At 55.1% G+C, this 27,856-nt stretch overlaps 1 protein-coding gene across 1 annotated transcript in view; it reads left to right on the forward strand.

The window, feature by feature from the left end:
- Positions 1 to 27,856, forward strand: part of SHANK3 (SH3 and multiple ankyrin repeat domains 3) — a 279,947-nt gene that overhangs the window by 144,910 nt on the left and 107,181 nt on the right. The window lies entirely within an intron of this gene.

Here is a 27,856-nt window from a genome sequence, read left to right on the forward strand (position 1 = left end):
AACCCTCATCCCTGCTTTGCTCTGGGGGATGCTCCGAGGCTGCTGGGAGCAAGGAGGGCTGATTCACCCATCTGCATGGGGCTGGCTGCTGTGCACAACCACACCTGAGGCCGCTGTCTAGACTCCCTGCAGTCAGTGGTGAGAAATAGCTCTTCCAAAGTGCAATTTATCTCATCCCAAGTTAGACATTTAGAATCAGTCTGATGAATCACGCTCTGAAATAGCCCATTTCTCTGTTGACTAGCTCAGATATAGATAGCCCTTTTGCTGTCTCTCTTGACCATTAGCAGGGGCTCTTGCAATCCACAGCAGGGGTGTTGGCTTCAGCATCCGCTTCCCATTGCTCTGCTGTTGTCTTCAGCATCCTATGGGGGAATTCAGCGGAAAGGACAGCGCTGATCTGACGCCTCACCTGTCCCAGATGGAGCTGACCAAAATGGTTGGTCTTCTCCAAAGTTATTGGTCCCTGACCACAAGAAAGATGTTGTGGCCCTGGGGTGTGGGGGGTCTGCAGCACAGCGCTGGGGGGAGAGGCTGGGGGAGGGGGACGGGGCGGCGTGGGGCAGAGGGGCTCAGGGGGAGCTCAGCGCTGTGCCACTGGGGAAAGGAGGCTGGAGCGAAGGAGGGGTTGGTCTCCATCTGCAGGGAACGGGGATGGGAAGGGAGGGGATGGGATCAGGGTGCAACGGGGAGGGTTGGAATTGGGAACAACCTGTGCTGCAAAGAGCCGTCAGCACTGCACAGCTGCCCAGGGCAGCGGGGAGCCCCCATCCCTGGGGGTATTTGGTGAGCACAGGGATGTGGCACTGGGGGACGTGGGCAGTGGGATGGGTTGGGGTCGGACTGCTGATCTCAGAGCTCTTTCCCGACCTACAGGATAACATGATTCTCTTGGAAGCAGCAGACGTTCCCCACTGAACCATCATTCTTCCTTCCCACTTGGCTGAAATATTGCTTTGCAGAGGGAGCCAGAGCTGGGCGCTCGGGGCTGTCTCAGTGTACACTGCTCCACTTAAATACTCAATTCACATCTTTAGTCCCACAGCGATGAGGTTAATGATCAACTGAACAGGCCCAGAGGTGTTGTGCTCCTCACAGAGGTGGGATGTTTCTATCAGGGGCTGCAGGAGGTTGGGGTCGAATGGTGGCTCCCGAGCTCTCCTGGGAGTGGGATTTCACCCCTGGCCCTGGGGATGCTGCCAGAGGGACCCAGGGCTGATGGGAGCAGCTCGCCTTGAACCCAGCTGTATTTGGGGGTTGCACACAGACCCTGCAGGGTCCCAGCCTGTGGGGCTTCCCAAGCAATGAGTCACTGCCTCTGGAAGCTGTCGCTGCTGGGAGCAGTGGTGGGCGGGAGGAGCCCTCCTCGGTGTGTTTTTCTTGTCTTGATTAAGAATTAGCAGTGATCCACACGCTCTGCTCTTTGTTTAAGTCTCTCTGTCAGATGTGTGTGTGCTCCATTGTCATTTATCCTTGCTGCTTGTCGGAAGGCGCGTTTCCTTCCCCAGGGGATCACAGCTGATGGATCTGAGCACAACGCGGGGCAGATGCTGCGGTGCTCATGGGTGGGTGAGAGGTGCCCCCACCTCTGTGCCCAAGGGTCGGTGTGCCAAATCCTAGATCTGGGAACATCAGGGAACGGGGGCTGTGATCACAGCCTTGGGGCGGGATTGGGTGCAGGGCACTGTAAAAGCCAAACCCAGAGTGGAGATCTTGAATCACTACATTGGTAACGTAGAATGATGGAACCATAGAATGGTTTGGGTTGGGGGGACCTTCGTAGAACCATAGAATGGTTTGGGTTGGGAGGGAGCTTTGTAGAACCATAGAATGGTTTGGGTCGGGGGGACCTTCATAGAACCATAGAATGGTTTGGGTTGAGAAGAACCTTTGTAGAACCATAGAATGGTTTGGGTTGGGAGGGAGATTTGTAGAACCATAGAATGGTTTGGGTTGAGAAGAACCTTTGTAGAACCATAGAATGGTTTGGGTTGGGAGGGAGATTTGTAGAACCATAGAATGGTTTGGGGTGGGAGGGAGCTTCATAGAACCATAGAATGGTTTGGGTTGGGAGGGAGCTTTGTAGAACCATAGAATGGTTTGGGTTGGGAGGGAGCTTCATAGAACCATAGAATGGTTTGGGTTGGGAGGGAGCTTCATAGAACCACAGAATGGTTTGGGTTGGGAGGGAGCTTTGTAGAACCATAGAATGGTTTGGGTTGGGAGGGAGCTTCATAGAACCATAGAATGGTTTGGGTTGGGAGGGAGCTTTGTAGAACCATAGAATGGTTTGGATTGGGAGGGAGCTTCATAGAACCATAGAATGGTTTGGGTTGGGAGGGAGCTTCATAGAACCATAGAATGGTTTGGGTTGGGAGGGAGCTTTGTAGAACCATAGAATGGTTTGGGTTGGGAGGGAGCTTCATAGAACCATAGAATGGTTTGGGTTGGGAGTGAGCTTCGTAGAACCATAGAATGGTTTGGGTTGGGAGGGAGCTTCATAGAACCATAGAATGGTTTGGGTTGGGAGGGAGCTTCATAGAACCATAGAATGGTTTGGGTTGGGAGGGAGCTTCATAGAACCATAGAATGGTATGGCTCTGAAGGACTTTCATAGAACCATAGAATGGTTTGGGTTGGGAGGAACCTGCATAGAACCATAGAATGGTATGGCTCTGAAGGACTTTCATAGAACCATAGAATGGTTTGGGTCAGAAGGGATCTCTGAGGGCCCTCTGACCCCAGTTCCTGCAATGAGCAGGGACACCCACAGTTCCATCCGATGCTCAGAGCCTGGTCCATGGGTGGACGTCCCAGCAGACCTGTAGCAGGCTGATGCTGAGAGCCTGTATTGCCTGTTTCTAGATTATAAGGGATGAGGGTAATGATTTTCTGTGATTCCTGTGCATTGCCTCTAGATACCAGGTAGTCAACTTTCAATGGTGAGAACAATCACAGTTCATTAGGAGCACAAGTGTCATGGATGGGGGCAGCTGTGTGAGGTTCTGCAGCAGGGCACAGTGATGCCTGGTGCTCCTGGGCACATGCACACACCTGGACAAGGAGCTCCTCTGCTGACTGCAGTGCTCATCGGGGGCTGTGAGCAGGAAGTTGGGGTCCCTTGGTGGCTGTGTGCAGGAGGTGGTCGGGGGCATTTGGCTTCTGACCGTTGTTCTTCAAATCTTCTGCAGTATTGCATCCAGGCCTGGGGATCCCAGGCACAGGAAGGACATGGAGCTCTTGGTGCGGGTCCAGAGGCACTGAGATGAGCAGAGGGCTGGAGCAGCTCTGCGTGAGGAGAGGTTGGGAGAACTGGGATTGTTGAGCTTGGGGAAGAGAAGGATCCAGGGAGACCTCATGGTGGCCTTCAGTGCTTGAAGGGAGCTGATAAACAGGAGGGGAGCGGCTGTTTGTGAGGGTGGATGGTGATGGGACAAGGGGAATGGCTTTAAAGTGAGACAGGGGAGGTTTGGGTTGGATGTGAGGAGGAAGTTTTTCATGCAGAGGGCGGTGAGGCACTGGCACAGGTTGCCCAAGGAGGCTGTGGATGCCCCATCCCTGCAGGCATTGGAGGCCAGGCTGGATGTGGCTCTGGGCAGCCTGGGCTGCTGGTTGGCGACCTGCACACAGCAGGGGCTTGGAGCTGATGCTCACCTTCGGCCTTTGCAACCCAGGCCATTCTATGATTCTATGAAATCCTCTTTATTGGCCATCTGTGTGAGCATCTGCATGGTGCTGGGTGCTGAACGAACATCTGCTCTCCAGCAGCAGTCATTGGAGGCTTTGTCTGCCAGATCCCACCATGCCTTCCCCCAGGGCCCACCCAGCTGCTGCTGGAGGAGCAATCCCTGCTGCCCTGCGCTGCACAGCCCTTTGCCCACCAACAGCCACCGTGGCCTCTGACTTGGAACTGAAACGGTTCATTTGGTTTGGTTCAGTTCACTCCCAAAGCTGTAATTATCATAAAAGAAATTATATTCGCTTTAATTCCACCGAAGAGCGTCTCCTTATAAATATGATTTGCTGTGACTAACACGTTTCGGTTCAGATCTCTGATATAAATGAACAAATCTTTTTGCACGTGCACTGTAATGGATTTGTTCTGTCAGTGACGGACGGGAGGGGCTGTAGCTTTGCTGATCTGTAGGATTTGGTTGGGGTCTCTGGGCGTCTCCACCATTGCTGCTGTTCACAAACTGCTGGATGTACAAATGGTCTCTCTAAAACCCCACTGTTTGCTTTTCTTCTGTCCTCCTGGGTAAAAGAGTTTCCTTACTGCCCCTTCCTCACCGAGATTTCTGTAGCTTCCAAACCAAGGAGTCTTGGAGCACTTCTACAAATGCACACAAAAAAGAGAGTGCCTTTGTTCCCACTGGGTTTGAGGTGTTTGTGGTAGTTGTTATGTTATCCAAGTTGTTATGTGTGCCTACAGCATGGCCCTGCCCTCCAACATGGCCTTGCCCTACAGCATGGCTGTGCCCTCCAACATGGCCTTGCCCTACAGCATGGCTGTGCCCTACAACATGGCCTTGCCCTACAACATGGCCTTGCCCTACAACATGGCCTTGCCCTACAGCATGGCTGTGCCCTACAACATGGCCTTGCCCTACAACATGGCCTTGCCCTCCAACATGGCCTTGCCCTACAGCATGGCCTTGCCCTACAGCATGGCTGTGCCCTACAACATGGCCTTGCCCTCCAACATGGCCTTGCCCTCCAACATGGCCTTGCCCTACAGCATGGCTGTGCCCTACAGCATGGCCGTGCCCTACAACATGGCCTTGCCCTCCAACATGGCCTTGCCCTACAACATGGCCATGCCCTACAGCATGGCTGTGCCCTACAACATGGCCTTGCCCTCCAACATGGCCTTGCCCTACAGCATGGCCTTGCCCTACAGCATGGCCTTACCCTACAACATGGCCATGCCCTACAACATGGCCGTGCCCTACAGCATGGCCGTGCCCTACAGCATGGCCTTGCCCTCCAACATGGCCTTGCCCTACAGCATGGCCTTGCCCTACAGCATGGCCTTGCCCTCCAACATGGCCTTTCCCTACTGCATGGCCCTGGCCTACAACATGGCCTTGCCCTACAGCATGGCCTTACCCTCCAACATGGCCTTACCCTACAGCATGGCCGTGCTCTACAACATGGCCTTGCTCTACAAATGGCCCTGCCCTACAACATGGCCCTGGCCTACAGCATGGCCTTGCCCTACAACATGGCCTTACCCTACAGCATGGCCTTGCCCTACAGCATGGCTGTGCTCTACAACATGGCCTTACCCTACAACATGGCCTTGCCCTACAGCATGGCCCTGGCCTACAACATGGCCTTGCCCTACAACATGGCCTTGCCCTACAGCATGGCCTTGCCCTCCAACATGGCCTTGCCCTACAGCATGGCCTTACCCTCCAACATGGCCTTACCCTACAGCATGGCCGTGTCCTACAACATGGCCGTGCTCCACAACATGGCCTTGCTCTACAAATGGCTCTGCCCTACAACATGGCCTTGCCCTACAGCATGGCTGTGCCCTACAGCATGGCCTTGCCCTACAGCATGGCCTTACCCTACAACATGGCTGTGCCCTACAACGTGGCTGTGCTCTACAACATGGCCTTGCCCTACAGCATGGCCGTGTTCTACAACATGGCCGTGCTCTACAACATGGCCTTACCCTCCAACATGGCCTTGCCCTACAGCATGGCTGTGCCCTACAACGTGGCTGTGCCCTACAACGTGGCTGTGCTCTACAACATGGCCTTGCCCTACACCATGGCCTTGCCCTACAACGTGGCCTTGCCCTATAATGTAGTCTTGCCCTACAACGTTGCCGTGCCCCACAGTGTAGCCTTGCCCCTTGGCTTGTCTGCAGCCCAGCCTGGCAGCATGATTAAAATGTTTCTTCTGCCAAATGTCGTGGCAAACAAATCTGAGGCTGAAATGCCTTTTGTGGATGACCTCTAAAGACAACCTGTTGGATCCAGGGTTGCCATTTCAACGACATGCAGCCTCTTCCCTTGGAAACCTCTAAACGAAGACGACATTCCAGTCAGATGTCCTGAGGTATGCATAGAGCTGGCAGCTCTCCTTATTTACCTTCCAGAATTAGAAACCCCTTCATTAATTCAAGTCGGCGCCTTGTGCGTCTCAGCATGACCTTAGAGGCGTCCCAGATTTTGGCTGTGAGGGGAACGTGGACCTATTATTAGAGGGAAAGCTTGTGTTGAGCTTGCCAGGTTGCAACAGCCATAGGACCAATGCGTGCTGGGGCTGCTCAGCTCTCTGCTCACCAGGAGCTCAGGAGCTGCGCTCACAGCGATGCAGGGCTGCAGCTGGGAGCTGAGCAGAGCATCTCCTGATGAGGAAAGGCTGAGAGCTCTGGGGCTGAGAGGGGATCTGAGCGATGGCTTCGGTCTGGCATTGCCAGAGCCGTGCTTGAGATGCACGTGTGTACTCACAGCTCACACAAGCACTGGCTGTGGTGGCTGGAAGCACCCCACTGCTCGCCTCCTATCTGGAATGCATCAACAGTTAGGTGTCAGCGCCTTCCTGTGTGCTCCTGTATTTGTCATAGAATCATGGAACCGTGGGATGCTTCAGGTCGGAGGGTCGTCCAGTTCCACCCCTGCCGTGGGCTGTGTGCTCCCCAGCTCAGGCTGCCCAGGGCCCCATCTGTGGCCACATTACATCCACTAGGCAAGTTTGCTGATGATACGAAGTTGGGAGGATTGGCTGACACGCCTGAAGGCTGTGCTGCCATTCAGCGAGACCTGGACAGGCTGGAGAGATGGGCAGAAAAAAACCGGATGAGGTTTAACAGAAGCAAGTGTAGAGTCTTGCATCTGAGGAGGAATAATTGCATGCATCAGTACAGGTTGGGGGATGAGCTGCTGGAAGGGAGCTCTGCACAGAGGGACCTGGGTGTCCTGGTGGACGACAGGTTGCCATGAGCCAGCAGTGTGCCCTTGTGGCCAAGAGGGCCAACGGCATCCTGGGGTGCATTGCAAGGAGCGTGGCCAGCAGGTGGAGGGAGGCGATCCTCCCCCTCTGCTCTGCCCTGCTGAGGCCTCACCTGGAGCACTGCGTCCAGTTCTGGGCTCCCCAGCACAAAACAGACAGGGAGCTCTTGGGAAGAGTCCAGCGGAGGGCCGAAAGATGGTGAGGGGCCTGGAGCATCTCTGCTATGGGGAAAGGCTGAGGGAACTGGGTCTGTTCAGCATGGAGGAAAGAAGGCTGAGAGGGGACCTGATCCAGGTCTATCAGCATCTGAGGTGTGGGGGGCAGCATGGCGAGGCCGGACTGTTTTCAGTGGTGAGTGGAGACAGGACAAGGGGAAATGGTTGGAAACTGCAGCATAGGAAGTTCTGCAGCAATGTGCAAAGGAACGGCTGTGCAGTGAGGTGAGGAGCACTGGAACAGGCTGCCCAGGGAGGTGGGGGAGTCTGTGGGTCCCAATGGGTCTCAGTGTGTCTCTATGGGTCCCAATGGGTCTCTATGGGTCTCTATGGGTCCCAACGTGTCTCTATGGGTCCCACTGTTCACTGGAACAGGCTGCCCAGGGAGGTGGTGGAGTCTCCTGCTCTGGAGATGTTACAGACCTGCCTGGATGCCGACCTGTGCGACCTGCTGTAGGAACTGCTTGGGCAGGGGGTTGGACTCCATGAGCTCTGCAGCTCCTTTCCAACCCCTACAATTCTGTGATTCTGTGGGCACCCACAGCTCCAGGGTTGGCTTTTTTTGCTGTTCATCTGCTTTTCTTTTAGGTAGACGAGGAGGTTCTGTTTATAAAGCAGCCCTTTAGCTTTGGTCTGCACTGCGGTGCGGAGCAGCCATGGATGTGGGCTTTGGAGGGGCCACGTCCCAGAGGTGCTCCTGTGCTCCGACCCCGCGCGGCTCTGCTTTGCTCTCAGCTAACACACATCCCATGGTTTTTCTCTTTCCATTTTCATTCATGCTTCGCAGTAGACGAGCAGCTTCGTGAACTAGGTAACTATGATTTATATTTTTCCCTGTTTTTTTTTCCTTCACTTTGCACCTTTTTCTCCAGCCTTCTCCTCGCTGTGCCCTTTGTGTGTAGCACTCAGTGCAAACCTCTGCACCTTCCCTCTTTCTTCCTTGATCCCGCCGTGTAGCCTGGATGGGGCTGTGTAGTGCACAAGGGGCTCTCCTTCCCTGCCTTGCCGATCCTTCCACAATCCCTGCAGTTTCTCTCTTCCTGCACGTCCCCCTGTCAGGGGCTGGGGAACATCAGCAGTGGGGGCGTTCCAGCAGCTTCCCAACGTGTCCCTTCCTCGTGTGGGGCACAGTGAGAGCTGAGCCGTTTGAGCCTCTGCAGAAGTTGTGCTGCTGCTGGGTGCTGTGTGCCTGTGGGGGAGCGGAGGGCTCAGCCCTGTGCTTCCCCTGGGAATCATGGAATCAAGGAACATGATTTCATGTTCCTTGGGTTGGGTTGGAAGGGGCCTTAAGGATGACAGAATCACAGAACAGTTGGGTTGGAAGGGTCCTTAAAGATGAGAGAACCACGGAATGGTTGGGTTGGAAGGTCCTTAAAGATGAGAGAACCACAGAATGGTTGGGTTGCAAGGTCCTTAAAGATGAGAGAACCACGGAATGGTTGGGTTGGAAGGTCCTTAAAGATGACAGAACCACGGAATGGTTGGGTTGGAAGGTCCTTAAAGATGAGAGAACCACGGAATGGTTGGGTTGGAAGGTCCTTAAAGATGAGAGAACCATGGAATGGTTGGGTTGGAAGGTCCTTAAAGATGAGAGAACCACGGAATGGTTGAGTTGGAAGAGTCCTTAAAGATGAGAGAACCATAGAATGGTTGGGTTGGAAGGTCCTTAAAGATGACAGAACCACAGAATGGTTGGGTGGGAAGAAGGGTCCTTAAAGATGACAGAACCATGGAACAGTTCTTATGGAAGGGTCCTGAAAGATGACAGGACCATAGAATGGTTGGGTTGGAAGGGTCCTTAAAGATGAGAGAACCATGGAACAGTTCTTTTGGAAGGGTCCTGAAAGATGACAGGACCATAGAATGGTTGGGTTGGAAGGGTCCTTAAAGATGACAGAACCATAGAATGGTTGGGTTGGAAGGGTCCTTAAAGATGACAGAACCATAGAATGGTTGGGTTGGAAGGTCCTTAAAGATGAGAGAACCATGGAGTGGTTGGGTTGGAAGGTCCTTAAAGATGAGAGAACCATGGAATGGTTGGGTTGGAAGGGTCCTTAAAGATGACAGAACCACAGAATGGTTGGGTTGGAAGGGACCCCCCAGCCCCACTCCTGCCATGGGCTGGGTGTCCCCTCCAGCTCTGGCTGCCCAGGGCCCCATCCACGGCCTCGGGCACCTGCAGGGATGGGGCACCAACAGCTTTGGGTAGCAGTGGGAAGAATGGGATGGTGGCAGTCAGCACTGAGATCAGGGCCCTGTGGTGGTGGTGGCTTCCAGATGTCGGTGTTGGATCCTTGTTGGTGGGCACATGCCCTCCTCTAGGCCCTGTCCCCAGGCTGTGTCTGTGAGAACCCCAAGCATGGCTGCAGGCAGCAGGAGCAGCACTGATGTCCCTCTGGGTCCCTCTGCTCCCACCTCTGCTCCTGGGGAATGGGGTGCTGGGTCCCTCCAGGAGCACCCTCCTCATTCTGTGCCTTCAGAGGGTCCCCAGCTGGCTCTGGGGTGGTGCTGTGTGTTGGCACATGGCTTGGCACTGCGTGGCCGCACAGCTGTGAGCCATCCAGGCTGCTGTTCTGCATGGTGCAGGCCCAGGAACGGAGGAACTGTGCATGGACCCTGCCTGACTCACACTGAGCAGTGGTTGGCATTAAGCATTGCTGTGGTTGGCAGCTGCAGGCGAAGCTGGCAGGTGGATTTCCATGCACCTCCTGTGCTTTGTGTAGACTTGCTGCTCTCATCTGTGGTGTCTTTGTGGCCCCGGCATGGCAGGACAGCAGGAGCCCAGAGCCACAGAACATACTGAGCTGCAAGGAACCCACAGGAATCACAGAGCCTGGCCTCTGGCTGCACTCAGCATCGCCAGAAGCCAAACCACGAGAGGGGAGTCCCACAGCTGCCCAAGCTCTGGCAACCTGGGGCCATGAGTGCTGCCCTGGGGGCAGTGGCTCCTCATGGGAGTTTCTCCCCATGACGCAGTAACACTCAGGAGTTAAAGATGAGGATGCAGAGAATCTGGGGAACGGCTTCAGGACAGCAGGCAGCAAAAGGAAAGAGAGAAGCAGGAGTCCAGGAGCAGTTTTTCCTCCCCTGGGATGGACCCAAACATCTGACTGTGCCCAAGCAGAAGGGAACGGCTCTGAGCATCTCCCATAGAATGGCTCTGCATCTCCCATAGAATGGCTCTGTGCATCTCCCATAGAATGGCTCTGAGCATCTCCCATAGAATGGCTCTGCATCTCCCATAGAATGGCTCTGTGCATCTCCCATAGAATGGCTCTGAGCATCTCCCATAGAATGGCTCTGTGCATCTCCCATAGAATGGCTCTGAGCATCTCCCATAGAATGGCTCTGAGCATCTCCCATAGAATGGCTCTGTGCATCTCCCATAGAATGGCTCTGTGCATCTCCCATAGAATGGCTCTGAGCATCTCCCATAGAATGGCTCTGTGCATCTCCCATAGAATGGCTCTGAGCATCTCCCATAGAATGGCTCTGCATCTCCCATAGAATGGCTCTGTGCATCTCCCATAGAATGGCTCTGTGCATCTCCCATAGAATGGCTCTGAGCATCTCCCATAGAATGGCTCTGAGCATCTCCCATAGAATGGCTCTGTGCATCTCCCATAGAATGGCTCTGTGCATCTCCCATAGAATGGCTCTGAGCATCTCCCATAGAATGGCTCTGAGCATCTCCCACAGAATGGCTCTGCATCTCCCATAGAATGGCTCTGAGCATCTCCCACAGAATGGCTCTGCATCTCCCATAGAATGGCTCTGTGCATCTCCCATAGGATGGCTCTGAGCATCTCCCATAGAATGGCTCTGAGCATCTCCCATAGAATGGCTCTGTGCATCTCCCATAGAATGGCTGTGAGCATCTCCCATAGAATGGCTGTGAGCATCTCCCATAGAATGGCTCTGAGCATCTCCCATAGAATGGCTCTGTGCATCTCCCATAGGATGGCTGTGAGCATCTCCCATAGAATGGCTCTGAGCATCTCCCATAGAATGGCTGTGAGCATCTCCCATAGAATGGCTCTGTGCATCTCCCATAGGATGGCTCTGAGCATCTCCCATAGAATGGCTCTGTGCATCTCCCATAGGATGGCTCTGTGCATCTCCCATAGAATGGCTCTGCATCTCCCATAGAATGGCTCTGTGCATCTCCCATAGAATGGCTGTGAGCATCTCCCATAGAATGGCTCTGTGCATCTCCCATAGGATGGCTCTGTGCATCTCCCATAGAAGGGCTCTGCATCTCCCATAGAATGGCTCTGTGCATCTCCCATAGAATGGCTCTGTGCATCTCCCATAGAATGGCTCTGAGCATCTCCCATAGGATGGCTCTGAGCATCTCCCATAGAATGGCTCTGCGTCTCCCATAGAAGGGCTCTGCATCTCCCATAGAATGGCTCTGCATCTCCCATAGAATGGCTCTGTGCATCTCCCATAGAATGGCTCTGTGCATCTCCCATAGAATGGCTCTGCATCTCCCATAGGATGGCTCTGAGCATCTCCCATAGAATGGCTCTGAGCATCTCCCATAGAATGGCTCTGAGCATCTCCCATAGAATGGCTCTGTGCATCTCCCATAGAATGGCTCTGAGCATCTCCCATAGAATGGCTCTGTGCATCTCCCATAGGATGGCTCTGCATCTCCCATAGGATGGCTCTGTGCATCTCCCATAGAATGGCTCTGTGCATCTCCCATAGAATGGCTCTGTGCATCTCCCATAGAATGGCTCTGAGCATCTCCCATAGGATGGCTCTGTGCATCTCCCATAGAATGGCTCTGTGCATCTCCCATAGAATGGCTCTGAGCATCTCCCATAGGATGGCTCTGTGCATCTCCCATAGAATGGCTCTGAGCATCTCCCATAGAATGGCTCTGAGCATCTCCCATAGAATGGCTCTGTGCATCTCCCATAGAATGGCTCTGAGCATCTCCCATAGGATGGCTCTGTGCATCTCCCATAGAATGGCTGTGAGCATCTCCCATAGAATGGCTCTGCATCTCCCATAGAATGGCTCTGTATCTCCCATAGAATGGCTCTGAGCATCTCCCATAGAATGGCTCTGCATCTCCCATAGAATGGCTCTGTGCATCTCCCATAGAATGGCTCTGAGCATCTCCCATAGAATGGCTCTGAGCATCTCCCATAGAATGGCTCTGTACATCTCCCATAGAATGGCTCTGTGCATCTCCCATAGAATGGCTCTGAGCATCTCCCATAGAATGGCTCTGTGCATCTCCCATAGAATGGCTCTGAGCATCTCCCATAGAATGGCTCTGTGCATCTCCCATAGAATGGCTCTGAGCATCTCCCATAGAATGGCTCTTTTGATCTCATTTCTCAGCAAAAACACTTCATGATCAGCAGAACTTTGTTAGGGAGCTGCTGGGGCCGATGTTTGGTGCAGGGATCTGAGGGCAGCAGTTCACCTCGGGCACTGGGAAGGTCACTGAGTGCCACGAGGACCTTGTGGGGCATCACAGCTCACCACCAGCGTTTGGCCCCTGGTAAACCATCATTGCTGGGATGCAGTTCAATTTGCAAATGGTGGTTCTGCTCAGGAGAGCTTCCTGGGGCTGTGCTGACTCACAGGCAGCGCTCTGCTCTCTGCTCGGCTCTGCTGTGGAGCTGGCAGAGCACAGCACAGCCCTGCTTGGGTCCCAGCCATCGTCCGGCACTGAGTGCGAGCCCTGCTGTCTTTGAGGAGCATCAGAGCGTGCCGGGTTATCTGCAAGCAGCTCTCATTACCAAGCACAATAACGAGGCACAGTCAGGGTAGAAGTGCTTGCTTCGAAAGGAAAAGGGGAAAGAAAGGAGTTATCAAGATCTGCTTCGAACAGAGCAGCGTTTCAGCTCTGCTCGGGTCCTGCTGTTCTCCCTGGGAAATCCCAACACCATTTTGTCCTTTTTAGTTCTTGGAACCTTTGACTCGTAGTTGAGAAATGGAAGACCTCCATCAGTGACTCTTAGCACCTCCTTTGGTGGTGTAAGAGCTCCTTGCTCTTCATCCTTGGGGTACAAGCAAGAACTTTCCTAAAGATTGAGTATTTTTCTCCTCTCCCATCATTTTTTTTCCTCTTTATTCCCCCTCTGATGGTTTTGTCAGGGCCTCTGCTCTGCAGCTTGCTTGCCACGCGGCTGGAAGGGTTTGGAGCTCCTTTCCATCCCTGCTTTCTCTTGCCTTCCTAGGTGACTTCATTAATTAGCACATTTCCCCTCCTTTGAAAGGTTTTGCTTCGCTTTGCAGCCCTCGTCTCACGGAGAGCATCTGCTGGAAGCCATACAGCAGAGGCGTTTGCTGCACAGACACTGCAGGGCTGCCAGCTCTCATCTCCTGAGAGCCCACCTGGCACCAGGATTACGGATGGCAGCAAAAGCTTCTCAACCATCAGAGCCGACAGCAGCCACGTGCAGGACAGCGCTTATGAAGGGATGCGATAACAAAACCTCTTCCCCACCCCTGGGGTTTTTCTTCTTCACAAGATTTTCAGTCTTGTATTTTCATAAGAAGCCCATCTGGCTCTCTGGTCACGTTATGTGTTGGGTGCTGACCTCTCCGTACCCATGAAGCGCTCTAGCAGTGCCACAACGATGACTGGTGCTCTTGGTGTTGTTCAGTTCATGCTCTCCTCCTGATGTATTTTGCTTCGTTGTGCTGGCAGCTCTGCAGAGGTCTCAGATGTTTCTTTGCTTTGGGGGTCACTTGGTTGGAAGGCAGTTGAAGCTGACTGGATGGCGCACAGCAAAGCGCTCTCCATGCTGGAACGGTTGCCCCGTGAGGCTGTGTAACTCCAACTCCTTGTGTCATTACAGCATCTCAGTTAGCAGCAGCTGATTTTCTGTGATGGCAGCTCAGTGGAAGCTCATCTGCTCCGTGTTGTTGTCCCTTAATACAAGAACCTGACGATGGCTGTGTTTGACCAGGGCTAAAGAACAGCTGGTGCTGCTCTTGTCCATGGCAGTGACCCCATGCCAGGGGTGTGGAGCGGGATGGAAGCCAGGAGCTGCATTGGGCACAGCTTGGGAGTTACACCCGTAACAACTCAGATTAATTTGCAGCTCCTGGTCCATTTTTTTTCCCTTCCATTAATTTCTCCACCCGAACCCATGTAACTCACACAGCCAGTAAGCATCTCTCTTTGGAAGAGTCCAGCAGAGGGTCACAGAGATGGTGAGGAGCCTGGAGCATCTCTCCTATGAAGAAAGGCTGAGTGAACTGGGTCTGTTCAGCCTGGAGGAAAGAAGACTGAGAGGGGACCTGATCCATCTGAGGTGTGGGGGGCAGAATGGCGAGGCTGGACTGTTTTCAGTGGTGAGTGGAGACAGGACAAGGGGAAATGGTTGGAAACTGCAGCATAGGAAGTTCTGCACCAATGTGCAAAGGAACGGCTGTGCAGTGAGGTGAGGAGCACTGGAACAGGCTGCCAGGGAGGTGGGGGAGTCTGTGGGTCCCAGTGGGTCTCAGTGTGTCTCTATGGGTCCCAACGTGTCTCTATGGGTCCCAATGTGTCTCTATGGGTCCCAACATGTCTCCATGGGTCCCAACGTGTCTCTATGGGTCCCACTGTTCACTGGAACAGGCTGCCCAGGGAGGTGGTGGAGTCTCCTGCTCTGGAGATGTTCCAGACCTGCCTGGATGCCGACCTGTGCGACCTGCTGTAGGAACTGCTTGGGCAGGGGGTTGGACTCCATGAGCTCTGGAGCTCCCTTCCAACCCCTACAGTTCTGTGATGCTGTGATTCTGTGATCCCACAGCACAGCATTCCACATCCAGGGGTTGTGTGAATGTCAGAAGGGCAGGGGCTGGAGGCAGCTCTGGGTCTCCTCCAAGCACAGTGCCCACGACCGTGGCCAGATGGCTCCCAGGGGGTCTCCAGGGGGCTCTTAGGGTCGGTTGATGCCTCCAGCACTGTGAGGAGCAGAGGGCAGCTGGAACGCCTTCATCCACCTCTGGCCATTCCCATAACCTCACAGCAATACTGCTCCATGCAGTATTCCTCATGCAGGGGCTGTTCCAGAGCTTCATTCTCATAACCTCCTCCTGGAGCTTCTTTCACGTCTCTCTGTCCCTTTTGACGTGGGACAGCTGGAATGGTGTGCATCCTTAAATCAGTGGGCACGACTGGGGGCACAGAATCATAGAATGGCCTGGGTTGAAAAGGACCATAATGATCATTTAGGGTCAGCCTTGCCCGTGCCTGGTCCAATTGGGTCCTCTGCTAACCCGAGGAGAGGCAGTGATGGAGGCTGTCTGAGGCCCATCAGGAAAGAAGGGCATTCAGCAGCACCGTTAATTAATACCTTGTGTGTAAGTAATAATGTTGAATCTGGTCTCCTTTGGATTCCAAGGAGTGTGAAAATGTGGCACTGAGGGTTTGTTGGGATGGTGGGATCTCAGAGATTCTCCAGCCTTAATGATTCTGTGATGCTGGTTTTCGTTGTTGAATTGTGTGGCTAAAGGGTGGTTGTCACCTGCTCACTTTTTAGGCAGAAGCAGGCTCTGAAAACCTTTCAAACCTTGCTTTGCACGTGGAAATGGAAGAAAAAATAAAGGAACACAGAGTAGTGTAGACTTCCAATTTAACATTTCCTCTCTGCCTCGGAGGGAGCAACGTTTGGAAGCCCTGTGAGCCATCACTTCTTTTTTGCTGTGCATCGTTTGGGGAAGTGATGTGAAGGGAAGCTGTCAGATGGGACAAATGAGCATCACTCCACTCCTGGTGCTGTTTTGGGTACCGTAGAATCACAGAACCCCAGAAGCTCGGGTTGGAAGGGACCTTAATGACCATCCAGTCCCACTCCTGCCATGGGCGCAGTCTGCCCTGGGCCCATCCACGCTCTCAAGCATCTCCAGGGATGGAGCAGCCGCAGCTGTGGGCAGCACTGCCAGCAGTGCCGCCTCTGGCTGAAGGATTTCCCCCCATATCTGACCTCAGTTTCCCCTCCTTTGGTTTAATGCCATTCCCCTTTGTCCCATCGCTCTCTGCCTGTGTACAGAGTCACTTCCCTTCCTGCTTATAGGCTCTGTTCAAGTACTGGAAGGCTGCAAGGCGGTCTGCCCGCACCAGTCCCTTCTCCAGGCTGCACGCCACCTCCCTCATCCCTTCCCCACACAGAACTGCAACCCCCAACCATCCTCTGGCCCCGTCTGGAGCCATGGCTGGGAGCTCCGTGCCAGCCCCCACAGCCATAGGGCTGCACGGAAGCCCCACAGAGGGCTGAGTCCTGCACTGCTTGGTTCCGTGCTGCCTGCAGAGCTGCGTTCCTGGCTCAGATTGCTGCAGCACGAGCACATTCCTCTGCCCAGGCCAGGGCTGCCCGTTCCCTCCGTGGGCACCACAGGAATGGGCTGCGGGGGTGGCCGCTAATCAGAAATGAATCCTTCCTTTCATCTGCTCCCTTCCCTCATTCACTTTTGTGTGGGTGTTTCTGTCTGGAGCAAATTGGATTGCAGGCTGATGGAGCAGAAGCCTCTGGGAGGAGCGGTGAGCGGCAGCGCGGCGTCGGCTCCTGCCGGTCCCCATGGCTCCATCCATCCCTGCCCCTTGGCTGCCCCACTCGTGCCGTTGGCTCCCCTATTATTTTCCATGACAGACTTCAGAAGAGAAAATGACGTGTGTTATTAAGCATGATGAGGTTCCCAAAAGGACCGAGCAGAGTTGTGGTGTCTGCTGTTGGTTTCACGGCACGCCGTAGTGCTCACAGTGCTCTGCTTTCCACCGAAACTTGGACCTGTAGGCATGCGGTCCCTTCCTCCTCTTGCAGGTTCTGGGTAGAGGACATCCCTGCTCCCCATCCCTACATGGAGGACATCCCCACACTCTGGAATTTCCCTGCCTATATGGATTAAGTTTTTCGGGTCAGCTCTGAAGCCCTTTGGTACAACTCACCCAGAGGGCGGTGAGGTTCACAGGTTGCCCAAGGAGGCTGTGGATGCCCCATCCCTGCAGGCATTGGAGGCCAGGCTGGATGTGGCTCTGGGCAGCCTGGGCTGCTGGTTGGCGACCTGCACACAGCAGGGGCTTGGAACTGGATGATCACTGTGGGCCTTTGCAACCCAGGCCATTGTAGATTCTATGGTTCTATGGACTCCCCTGAGCTGATGGCACCAAGCACTTCTTCCATCTGTGCTGCAGAGCAGAGGCACAACCCTGGCACTGCACAGCACCTTCCCTGCTGCTTCCCCTGGTGCACTGCAAACAGATGGGGAGACCTCAGCACAGGAGAGACACCAACCTGCTGGGGTGCATCCAGAGGAAGGCCACAAAAAGGGTCTGGGGGGCAGAAAAGGGAAATTTAGACTGGATGTAAGGAGCAAAGTCTTCAAGCTGAGGGCGGTGAGGCGCTGCACAGGTTGCACAGAGAGGTGCTGCTGCCCATCCCTGCAGGCACCCATGGGCAGGGGATGGAGCTCTGAGCACTGATGGAGCTGTGGGGGTCCCTGCTTATTGCAAGGAGTGGAAGCAGACACCCTTTAGAGGGCCCTTCCAACCCAAATCCCTCTGTGATCATTGATGGAATCACCCCTGGGTTTGCACTCTGCCATCGCAGGAAATGGGGCCGCCTTGGGTTGAGCTGGGCAGCCCCAGCACTGCTCTGCTTCTGTGCTTTGTACGTTTGTACCAAACCCGGTGCATTTGGAGATCACAGGAGATGTTTAATTTCCAGAGTGCTCCACTTCTGCCTGTGAGAAGTGCAGTGTCATGCTGCAAAGCACTTGGGCAGGAGGAGAGGTCTGTTGCTAATTAGAGAGCTGCAAGCTCTTGGCATTTGCAATTGCAAAGGTGTTCAGTGGGCTGCTCAGGAGTCTGTGATCTGGTAATTCTTATTCTGATAAAAGCAGCAGCAGAATGGCTTCCCAGCACTGCAGGGCAGGGCGGCTGCAGGGAGCAGCAGCGATGGGCAGAGTTCATAAATGCAAACGGTGCACGGGAGGAAGAACAGCCCAAATACTGCATGGACAGCTGAGGGAGGCGGTTGGCTGTCGGTGTTCAGACAGCAGATCTCAGAGAGATTGCTGCTCCGTCGAGTCGTCAATAATGATTGTGAGTAAAGAGATCAGAGGCGGTGCTGCCTGTGAAGTCAGCGCGGTGCCAGGAGCTGCTGCATCGCACCCAACAAATTCATTATAATTATTAGAACAGAAGTGATCAGCGTGCAAGGGGTGAAGCTGTGATGGGCCCCCATCGGGCAGCCTGAGGAGCCCTCAGCTGTATTAATGATGCAGAGAGGGTAACAGGGCTGGTCGGGGTGGTCAGCTGTCCTGTGGGTCAGCAGCATTCGGCAGCATCATCTGCACAGGGAAACACCCACGTGGAGTTTATCTGGGAGATAAATGGATGGGTCTGTGGTGGCGTGGGGAGGCTGCTTGCAAATTCTTCATATGGAACGGAGAGGTGCTCTGAGAAATGTTGGGTCCACCCTCAAGGCACAGGAGAGCTCAGAATCACAGAATGACCCAGGTTGGAAGGGACCTCAAGGATCACGAAGCTCCAACCCTGCAGCCACACGCAGGGCCACCAACCTCTGCATTTCACAGCAGCCCAGGCTGCCCAGGGCCCCATCCAACCTGGCCTCCAACACCTCCAGGGATGGACGGGGCATCACAGCCTCTCTGGGCAGCTGTTCCAGCCCCTCCCCGCTCTCACAGCACACAACTTCCCCCTGACATCCAACCTCCAGCTGCCCTCCCTCAGCTTCCAGCCGTTTCCCCTCATCCTGCAGTTATCAACCCTTGCCAGGAGTTGACTCCCCTCCTGTCTGCAGGCTCCCTTCAGCTCCTGCAGCTGCACTCAGCTCACCCCCAGCTTCTCTTCTCCATGCTGAAGAGCCCAGCTCCCTCAGCCTGGCTTTACATGGAGCTGCTGCAGCCCCCTGCTCATCTTTGTGGCTGCTCTGCACCCTCTCCAACAGCTCCCTGTCTTTCTTGTATTGGGGGCCCCAGACAAGATCAGGGTGGTGAAGACCAAGGATGTGGGTGGACTGTTAAAAAGGAGGAGACTCATTTCTGGAGGTTTGCAGAACCTTTTGGACAGCACAGCTCAGGAAGGTCTGCTGAGCTGTCGGCTACTGGAGGCTGCAGGCATTGAGAGGGCTGCCCGGTGTGTGCTGTTCCCTATGGCCATTCCCTGAGCTGTGCTGGGGGAGGTGTGAGCTGACACTCTTTACTATGAGAGCGGTGAGGGGCCCAGAGCTGCCCAGAGAGGCTGTGATGCCCCGTCCATCCCTGGAGGTGTTGGAGGCCAGGTTGGATGGGGCCCTGGGCAGCCTGGGCTGCTGTGAAATGTGGAGGTTGGTGGCCCTGCATTGGTGGGGGGTTGGAGCTTTGTGATCCTTGAGGTCCCTTCCAACCCAAACCATTCTGTGATTCTGTGACACTGAGCCTCAACAGCACAGGGGCTGGAGAAGCATCGACAGCATGGCTGTGCTGCTGTGTCGGGGCCGTGTCCCTTCCACCGAGTGCTCTGCAGTTGGGGATTTCCTTTGTACAGCTTTGGAGTGGAGCTGGGAGGTTCCTGATCCTTCTGTCTTTAAGGAGAGGCTCTCAGCTCAGCAGTACATCAGCACTGCCATTGCCAGTCCCTACGTAAGCAAATGATCCATAAACGTTCCTTGGAGCTGGGCTCACACAGCGAGGGCTTAAAAAAACCCATCAGGCCACGGTTAAGCGCCAAGATGCTGTCTGGCCATTCCACGATGAGGCTGTTTACTGCTTCGAGTGCTGCTCACACAGCAGAGCACATTGCAGCCGTGGTGGCAGCGAGGGTTTCCCAGCGCCAGGGCTCTGGCAGAGCTCCTCCTGGCATGGGATGGGGGGGTGATGAGCAAGCAGTGGGGGGGGGGGGGATGAGCAAGCAGTGTGATGGAGCTTGGCACAGCGCTTCTGTCGCTCCTTCAGCTCTTTGCTGCTGGTGCTCAGCTGTCAGTGTTCTCTGCAGGCAGGGCAGAGCTCTCTGTCTGCTTTTCTGTGTCCAGAAGCTGAGGATGTGTGCTGCTGCTGCTGCTGCTCAGGTTGCGTGCTGCTGCTGTTTCCTTCACAACAGCATGGCTTTTGATGCCCCAAGAGCTCTCAGCTCCAAAGCAAAGCATGCGGCTCCTGCTGCTCCCTATGACTGCCTGCCAGATGGCTGCGAATCATAGAATGGCCTGGGTTGAAAAGGCCCACAGTGAGCATCAGCTCCAACCCCTGCTGTGTGCAGGTCGCCAACCAGCAGCCCAGGCTGCCCAGAGCCACATCCAGCCTGGCCTCCAATGCCTGCAGGGATGGGGCATCCACAGCCTCCTTGGGCAACCTGTGCCAGTGCCTCACCGCCCTCTGCATGAAAAACTTCCTCCTCACATCCAACCCAAACCGCCCCTGTCTCACTTTAAAGCCATTCCCCTCGTCCCATCACCATCCACTCTCACAAACACCCATTCCCCTCCTGTTTATCCGCTCCCTTCAAGCCCTGGAAGCCCACAGTGAGGTCTCTCCATAGCCTTCTCTCCTCCAACCTAAACAAACCCAGTTCCCTCAACCTTTCGTCACACAGAGCTGCTCCAGCCCTCTGCTCATCTCAGTGCCCTCCTCTGGACCAGCTCCACGAGCTCCACATCTTTCCTGTGCTGGGAGCCCCAGGCCTGGATGTAGTGCTGCAGATGAGATGAGGTGGCCGAGGGCACAGAGGTGGTAACGAGGCAAAAATCAACATGCATTGTGCTGGGTAGGAAGGCATGATGTGCCATCGTGGGGCTGCTGTCTGTGTGTCACCCCGTGCAGTGATACCATGAGGTTCCATGAAGAGACTGTTGGGCTGCAGTCTGTGAACCCAGCAGAGGTGCCAGGCTTGAAGCTGCCAGCACAGCAGCTGAGGTGAGTAGGGCCCTCAGAGCTGCTGAGCTCTAGAGGAACAATTAATGAGTTAATTGGTGTCACCTGGCTGGAAGGGCGGCACAGGGAGCAGCTGGGATCTGTTCTTTGTGCTGGAGGAGGATGATGATGCTGGTTCCTGCTCTGTTGTGGTCCCTTGTCACCAACCATCTGCACGCCTTATGGGATGTGAGTGGCACTGAGTGTGTATGTGTGGCTCTCCTTCCTTTCCAGTGCTGGGAAACCAAGCAGGCCTATGTGGTTTATATTGAATATGTTACATTTATTCTGTGTATATGCCAGCCAACCTTCCCTTGGTGTTCCCCTCCTGGAGCTGTAGGTCCTCCCAGGAGCCCATGGGAGCCCCACGCAGACAGCAGGGTGCAGAACCCACTCTGTGCACTGCAGGATGGGCGCAGCGCTGGGTGCTGTGGTTCCCAGGGAGGAGGTTCCTTTGGATGTGCTCTGGGCACGTGGTTCTCCTTCAAAGTCGTGGGCAGGATGCACAGATAGGAGGAGGGCCGCCAAGATGATCAGAGAGCTGGAGCCCTGTGAAGAAGGGTTGAGGGAACTGGGCTTGTTTGGCTTGGAGAAGAGAAGGCACCAGGGAGACCTCATTGTGGCCTTCCAGTGCTTGAAGGGAGAACTTTCACAGAATCACAGAATCATTCCAGTTGGAAAAGAGCTCTGAGCTCATCCAGTCTGACCCCAACCCATCCCCAGCCCATGTCCCCCAGTGCCACATCCCTGTGCTCACTGAACACCCCCAGGGATGGGGGCTCCCCGCTGCCCTGGGCAGCTGTGCAGTGCTGACGGCTCTTTGCAGCACAGGTTGTTCCCAATTCCAACCCTCCCCGTTGCACCCTCAGCCCATCCCCTTCCATCCTATCATCCAAATTTGGGAGCCCATGATCTGCGTGCCGAGTTGCTGCTGCTGCTGCTGCTTGGTGCTGATGCTGGTTCAGCTCTGCTCTTTGGTTCAGATCTCTGTTCCTGGTTCCTGGGATGAATGGCTCTGATCACAGAGAGCACTGCTGACTCTGACTCAGATTCGAGCAACCTGCTTTATTATAATATGTCGTGTAGCCTTTGAGCAGGAAAAATCCCCTTGTTTATGAGGAAAGGTTGAGGGAACTGGGCTTGTCGAGCTTGGAGAAGAGAAGGCTGTCGGGAGACCTCATGGTGGCCTTCCAGTGCTTGAAGGGAGCGGATAAACAGGAGGGGAACGGCTGTGTGTGAGGGTGGATGGTGATGGAATGAGGGGAATGGTTTTAAAGTGAGACAGGGGAGGTTTGGGTTGGATGTGAGGAGGAAGTTTTTCATGCAGAGGGCGGTGAGGCAGTGGCACAGGTTGCCCAAGGAGGCTGTGGATGCCCCATCCCTGCAGGCATTGGAGGCCAGGCTGGATGTGGCTCTGGGCAGCCTGGGCTGCTGGTTGGCGACCTGCACACAGCAGGGGGTTGGAGCTGATGCTCACCGTGGGCCTTTGCAACCCAGGCCATTCTGTGGTGCTCACTGGGGAGGATGAATGCAGCAGTTTCCTGCATGCTCAGAAAATATGGGCTCACAAAGCCCTGCATCCTCGAGCACATGGCTTTGGCCCACTGCGTGCCCATTCTAGGGGGCATGGGGAGCTGCCTGGACGAAATGTGGGTTCTTCCCATCTGTACCCCACTGCGAATCCCAGCTGGGTCCACGTGTGGCCTGAAACCAGGAGCAGACATCTGCAGGACGTGAAGGAAGGGGCAGCTGTTGGGCTTTTGCAGCTGAGCTTTATTTGTGAGCCCAGAAGTGAGGTCCAGCCAAAAGCTGCCCTGGAACTTCTTTTACTCCCTGTCAGAGCTGTGAATGCTTCAGTCAGCACAGAGCTGAGCTGAGCCCTGGCTCTCATTTCCTGCTGACAGCAATTAATTCCTGGTGACGCGTTCTCTTTGGATGGAGCTCAGTGTGGGTGTAGGAGCCCTTTAGCCGTGTGTTGGAGGGAGAGCAGAGGGCACCAGGCTGGGATTGCAGGGCTGGTGCTGCTGATGCTGCTCAGAAGCTGTCAGAGAAGTTCTGCGGAGCCGTGGATGCGGTGCTGTCTGCCATCTGCTCACAGTGAGCAGTGCTGGTGTTTGGGTTCGGTCTCTGGTTTGTGCAAATGGGGATTTCGGAGCAGTGCTTCACCACATTGCTGTTCCTTACACCAGGACCTGGGTGTCCACAGAGCAGTTGAGTTGGCAGGGACCTTAAAGATAAGAGAATCACAGAACAGCTGGGTCGGAAGGGTCCTTAAAGATGACAGAAGCACAGAACAGCTGGGTCGGAAGGGTCCTTAAAGATGACAGAAGCACAGAACAGCTGGGTTGGAAGGGTCCTTAAAGATGACAGAAGCACAGAACAGCTGGGTCGGAAGGGTCCTTAAAGATGACAGAAGCACAGAGCAGCTGGGTCGGAAGGGTCCTTAAAGATGACAGAATCACAGAACAGCTGGGTCGGAAGGGTCCTTAAAGATGACAGAAGCACAGAACAGCTGGGTTGAAGGGACACCCCTCATCACCCCCAGCCCCATCCCTTTGTGGGCTGTGTGCCCCCCAGCCCAGGCTGCCCAGGGTCCCATCCATGGCCACGGACACCTGCAGGGATGGGGGGCACCCACAGCTCTGGGCAGCAGTGCCAGTGCTTCTCTCACCACCTCTGTGAAGGATTTTCCTCCCTGTCTGACCTCCATCTCCTCTATTTTAATGCTGTTCCCCACGTCCTCGCCAGCACCCCATACAGTGCAGCGCTGTGCCCCCAGCTGCTGAGGGCCCATATCTCTGGGCAATTTCAGTCCATGGAGCCCTGGACCCGCTCCCCAACCTGCTCCCCGCCTGCTAGCACAGCCAGTCTCCGCTTGCTCCTTCTGAGGTAGACACATCTGCAGCCCTCAGTTCATCCTCAGACACTTTTTGCTTTGTTTCTGCAGGCTGCAGAGCAGTCAGGGTTGGAAGGGTCCCCCGAGCTCATCCAGCACCCTGCCTTGTTCTCCCCGTGCTGCTGGGACTCAGGCAGACCCCGGGTGCTGCTTTCAACGTGGGCTCTGAGCCCACCTGCTGCCCCTCTGTGCTCACATCTGCAGCTCCCAGCACATCACAGCTCCCCAAAATCCACCTCTTGGGCACGTGTTCACATTTTGGGCACCGAAAGCACTAGAGGAGGTTGGGGTGCCCGTGTCCTTGGAGGTGCTTCAAAACCATGGCATTTGGGGCCATGGTGGGGATGGGTTGGGGTCGAACTGAGTGATTTCAGAGGTCTTTTCTAAGCCTGACGGTGACTTTGGGCACAGAGAGCACTGGGTGCACCCTGTGCTGCCTTTGTTGCATGACTTTGTTGCCTGCGTGCCTGCAACCTGCAGCAGGAGTTACGTGCTGAAGTGTGCACCCATGGGTTCCCAAAAGCCTTCACGTGTCATGAAGCAGGCGTTGATGAGCACAGAGCAGGAATGGGATGGGTGGAACGGAGTGGATCTCTTTTATGTGAGGTGAGGAGCTTGGAAGCAAGAGGTTTTTGGATCCAAACAGCTTTGTATGGGGGCATGTTCAGAATGCCGGAGGGTTTGGAACCTGGGCTGCTCTTTTGCCTTCCCTGGCAAGGCACGCAGGGGCCGGGGTGCAGCTGTGTGAATCTGATCCAGGTGTGCAGCAGCTGAAGTCCCAGAGGGTTTGCCATCATGTGTGTTGTGCCAGGTTGCAGTGGAAGGGCGCCGAGCGCATAAACAAGAGGTGTCAGAGCCAGCACGGGGCCCACGGTGATGGGAGAGGTGTATCAGTGGATCAGTCTTGGTGGCATCTTTTGGGGTGGAGGAATTTCTCTGGAGATGCAGGGGAGGGAAGGAGGCAAGCTGGAGGGGTGCTGCAGCACCAGCGGTCTTTGGGAAAGGGGAAGGAATGAGCTGGTGCTGCTGGGGAGGGCTGCAGTGGGGTTGTTAATGCTGGCTGTGCTTCATAGGATCACAGAATAGTTGCAAGGAGCCTTAAGGTTCCATCAGTTCAACCCTTCAGTTCCTAGGACTGCTTTTCCTGACCTGCTTTTATTCAGTCTGCCCTTTCTCTTAGGGTTTGCCCTTCTCCTGTGAGCGCCTGTGTTGGGGTGCTGTGGGGAGCACAGGCTGGGGAGCTCGTGGCCCACCTTTGTGATGGCACCGTGTGCCCAGCGCTCTTCTGGGGACACCAGGCTGAGTGGTGAATGTGACACGTTGTAAGAAAGTGAAGTGAAGCCGTCCAGAGGGATCTCCTCAAACTTGGGAGGTGGGCCTGTGTGAACAGAATGAGGTTCAGCGCAGCAAAGCGCAAGGTTTGGGATTTGGGTTGGGGGAATCCCAGGTGCATGCACAGATTGAGAGGAGCAGAGCTTGAGAGCAGCCCTGCAGAGAAGGACCTGGGGGTCCTGATGGGTGAAAAACAGAACGTGAGCCAGCAGTGTGCGCCTGCAGCTTGGAAGGGCAGTGGTGTCCTGGGCTCCATCAGCAGAGGGGTGGCAGCAGGGACAGGGAGGTGATTGTCCCCCTCTGCTCTGCCCTTGTGAGGCTCCATCTGCAGCACTGCGTCCAGGGCTGGGGGTCCAAATACAAGACAGACAGGGAGCTGTTGGAGAGGGTGCAGAGCAGCCACAAAGATGAGCAGGGGCTGCAGCACCGCCCTGCCAACAGCCTGAGGGAGCTGGGCTGTTCAGCATGGAGAAGAGAAGCTGGGGGTGAGCTGAGTGCAGCTGCAGGAGCTGAAGGGAGCCTGCAGACAGGAGGGGAGTCAACTCCTGGCAAGGGGAGATGGCAGCAGGATGAGGGGAAACGGCTGGAAGCTGAGGGAGGGCAGCTGGAGGTTGGATGTCAGGGGGAAGTTGTGTGCTGTGAGAGCGGGGAGGGGCTGGAACAGCTGCCCAGAGAGGCTGTGATGCCCCGTCCATCCCTGGAGGTGTTGGAGGCCAGGTTGGATGGGGCCCTGGGCAGCCTGGGCTGCTGTGCAATGCGGAGGTTGGTGGCCCTGCGTGTGGCTGCAGGGCTGCAGCTTTGTGATCCTTGAGGTCCCTTCCAACCCAAACCATTCTGTCATCCTGTGATTCTGCAGCAGGGCTGGGGGTGCCTGAGCTGCTGGGTGCACACTGCCTGCCCATGTGTGGAAGGAACACTCCCTCCATCTCTGCTGAAGTCACCGAGAGTTGATTTTACTGTCTCTCATATCTGTTGCTCCCGTTAGTGCTCTTGCAGTGCTCGGTGAGGAGTGTGGCCACACACGTTGGCTCAGCTTCTCCTACACCTTTGCCTGTAGCAGGAGCTGGAGGAGCCTCTGCGTGTGAATGGGAGGATTCAGCAGCGAGCCCCACTGCTGGTGCCCTGCTGAGGCTGCCCTGAGCACCAGGGAGCTGCGCTGTGCAGATAGCAGTGGTCAGTAGGGCAGATGCTGGAGGTTTGCACACTGGGACGCTGCACGCGGTGCCTTGCATGGTGATTCATGAGGGGTTCCAGGAAAGGTCTGAGCCCCGTGACCCTGAGATGTCCCTGTGGGGACCTCCTGCTCTGCAAGCAGCGACTGCTGGGAGCGGAGCTCTGAAACCCAAAGGGCTCAGACTGTGGCCTTCCTCCCTTGTGAGGGTCTGTGGCACGAGGTCAGTTTGGGCCCCTCAGGGTTGCAGTCCTGCTGCTGAGCGTGGCTGGGTTGGTGGGAGAGCAGGAGGAGCAGTGTGGGCATCGGAGAACTGCCTTGGTCCCCTTCCAGCTCGGATCATCTGGGTCAGGGCTGAGCTGCTCAAGCTTTACATATCACGTTTGGAATCTGCTCATTGGATACCGGATGCTGAAGCTCTATTCAGGCTGAAAAGTTCCTCATTAACATTTTGGGAATGCATTAATTCCCTTCCTTTCCTATTCCAACCTGCTGACTTTGATTGGCACTATTTTTTACAATAAATGCTTAATTAAAGGCATAATGACTGTATAATGATTGTATTAAAAGCAAGATGATTATAAAAATCAGCTTAGCAGCTGGAGGCTGAAGGGCTGGAACAGCTCGGAGCAGAAACGCGCGTGGCAGAGCTGTGAGCCTGCTCACGAGCTGCTCACATGCAGCATCCGCTGCAGCTGCACTCACAGCCTCCCGTGCACAGCCCTCGTGTTGTGCTGCATGGAGACTCACTGCAGAAGTAGCTCCTGCCTTAAGGAACCTCGAGCAAAAAGCAGTAGGTGGGGAGAGGTGGCCGTGTCTGCCCGGGTCGCTGCAGGTGAGGAGCAGAGCTGTGGCACGGAGGAAGCTGCAAAATGGGATGCATTTCTGCATGACTGCAGCTCTGCTGGGCTCTGAGCTCCTGCAGCTGTGAGCCGAGGGCAAAATCTGGGCTGTAGCTGCAGGGAAGCTCTGGGCTGGTGAACGTGACACTGAAACAGAGCAGGGATGGCCCAGGGGAGGGAGGTGCTCAGCCCATGGCTGGTCTTCTGGTGGGCCGCGTGTCGTGCTGCAGGACTGGGCAGGGCTGTTCTGCTCCATATCTTCTGTCCAGGTTTTGCCCTTGCCATCGGGCACTCAGGTGGATCCCATCTGCTCCTGGACATTTCTCAAGTCCCCAGACCTTGCGCTTAATTGCTTTTAGCTGCTTGCACCTGAAGGTGCCAGGGAAGGCGCAGCAGAGCCAGAGGCAGATGGTGTGGGAGAAGGTGGGCTCTGCATTCTCTCTGCTGAGCCAGTTCCTCCTCTACGCTCCCTCTTCAGGTCACATCCCAGTTCATCCCATAATGATCTCCCCCACTGCTGTGTTTGAGTTCTGTGCTACCTCACATCTCTCTTGGACCCTCTGTGCCC

The sequence above is a fragment of the Tympanuchus pallidicinctus genome, unplaced genomic scaffold (assembly GCF_026119805.1).
Source record: "Tympanuchus pallidicinctus isolate F22 unplaced genomic scaffold, pur_lepc_1.0 scaffold57, whole genome shotgun sequence".
NCBI lineage: Eukaryota > Metazoa > Chordata > Aves > Galliformes > Phasianidae > Tympanuchus > Tympanuchus pallidicinctus.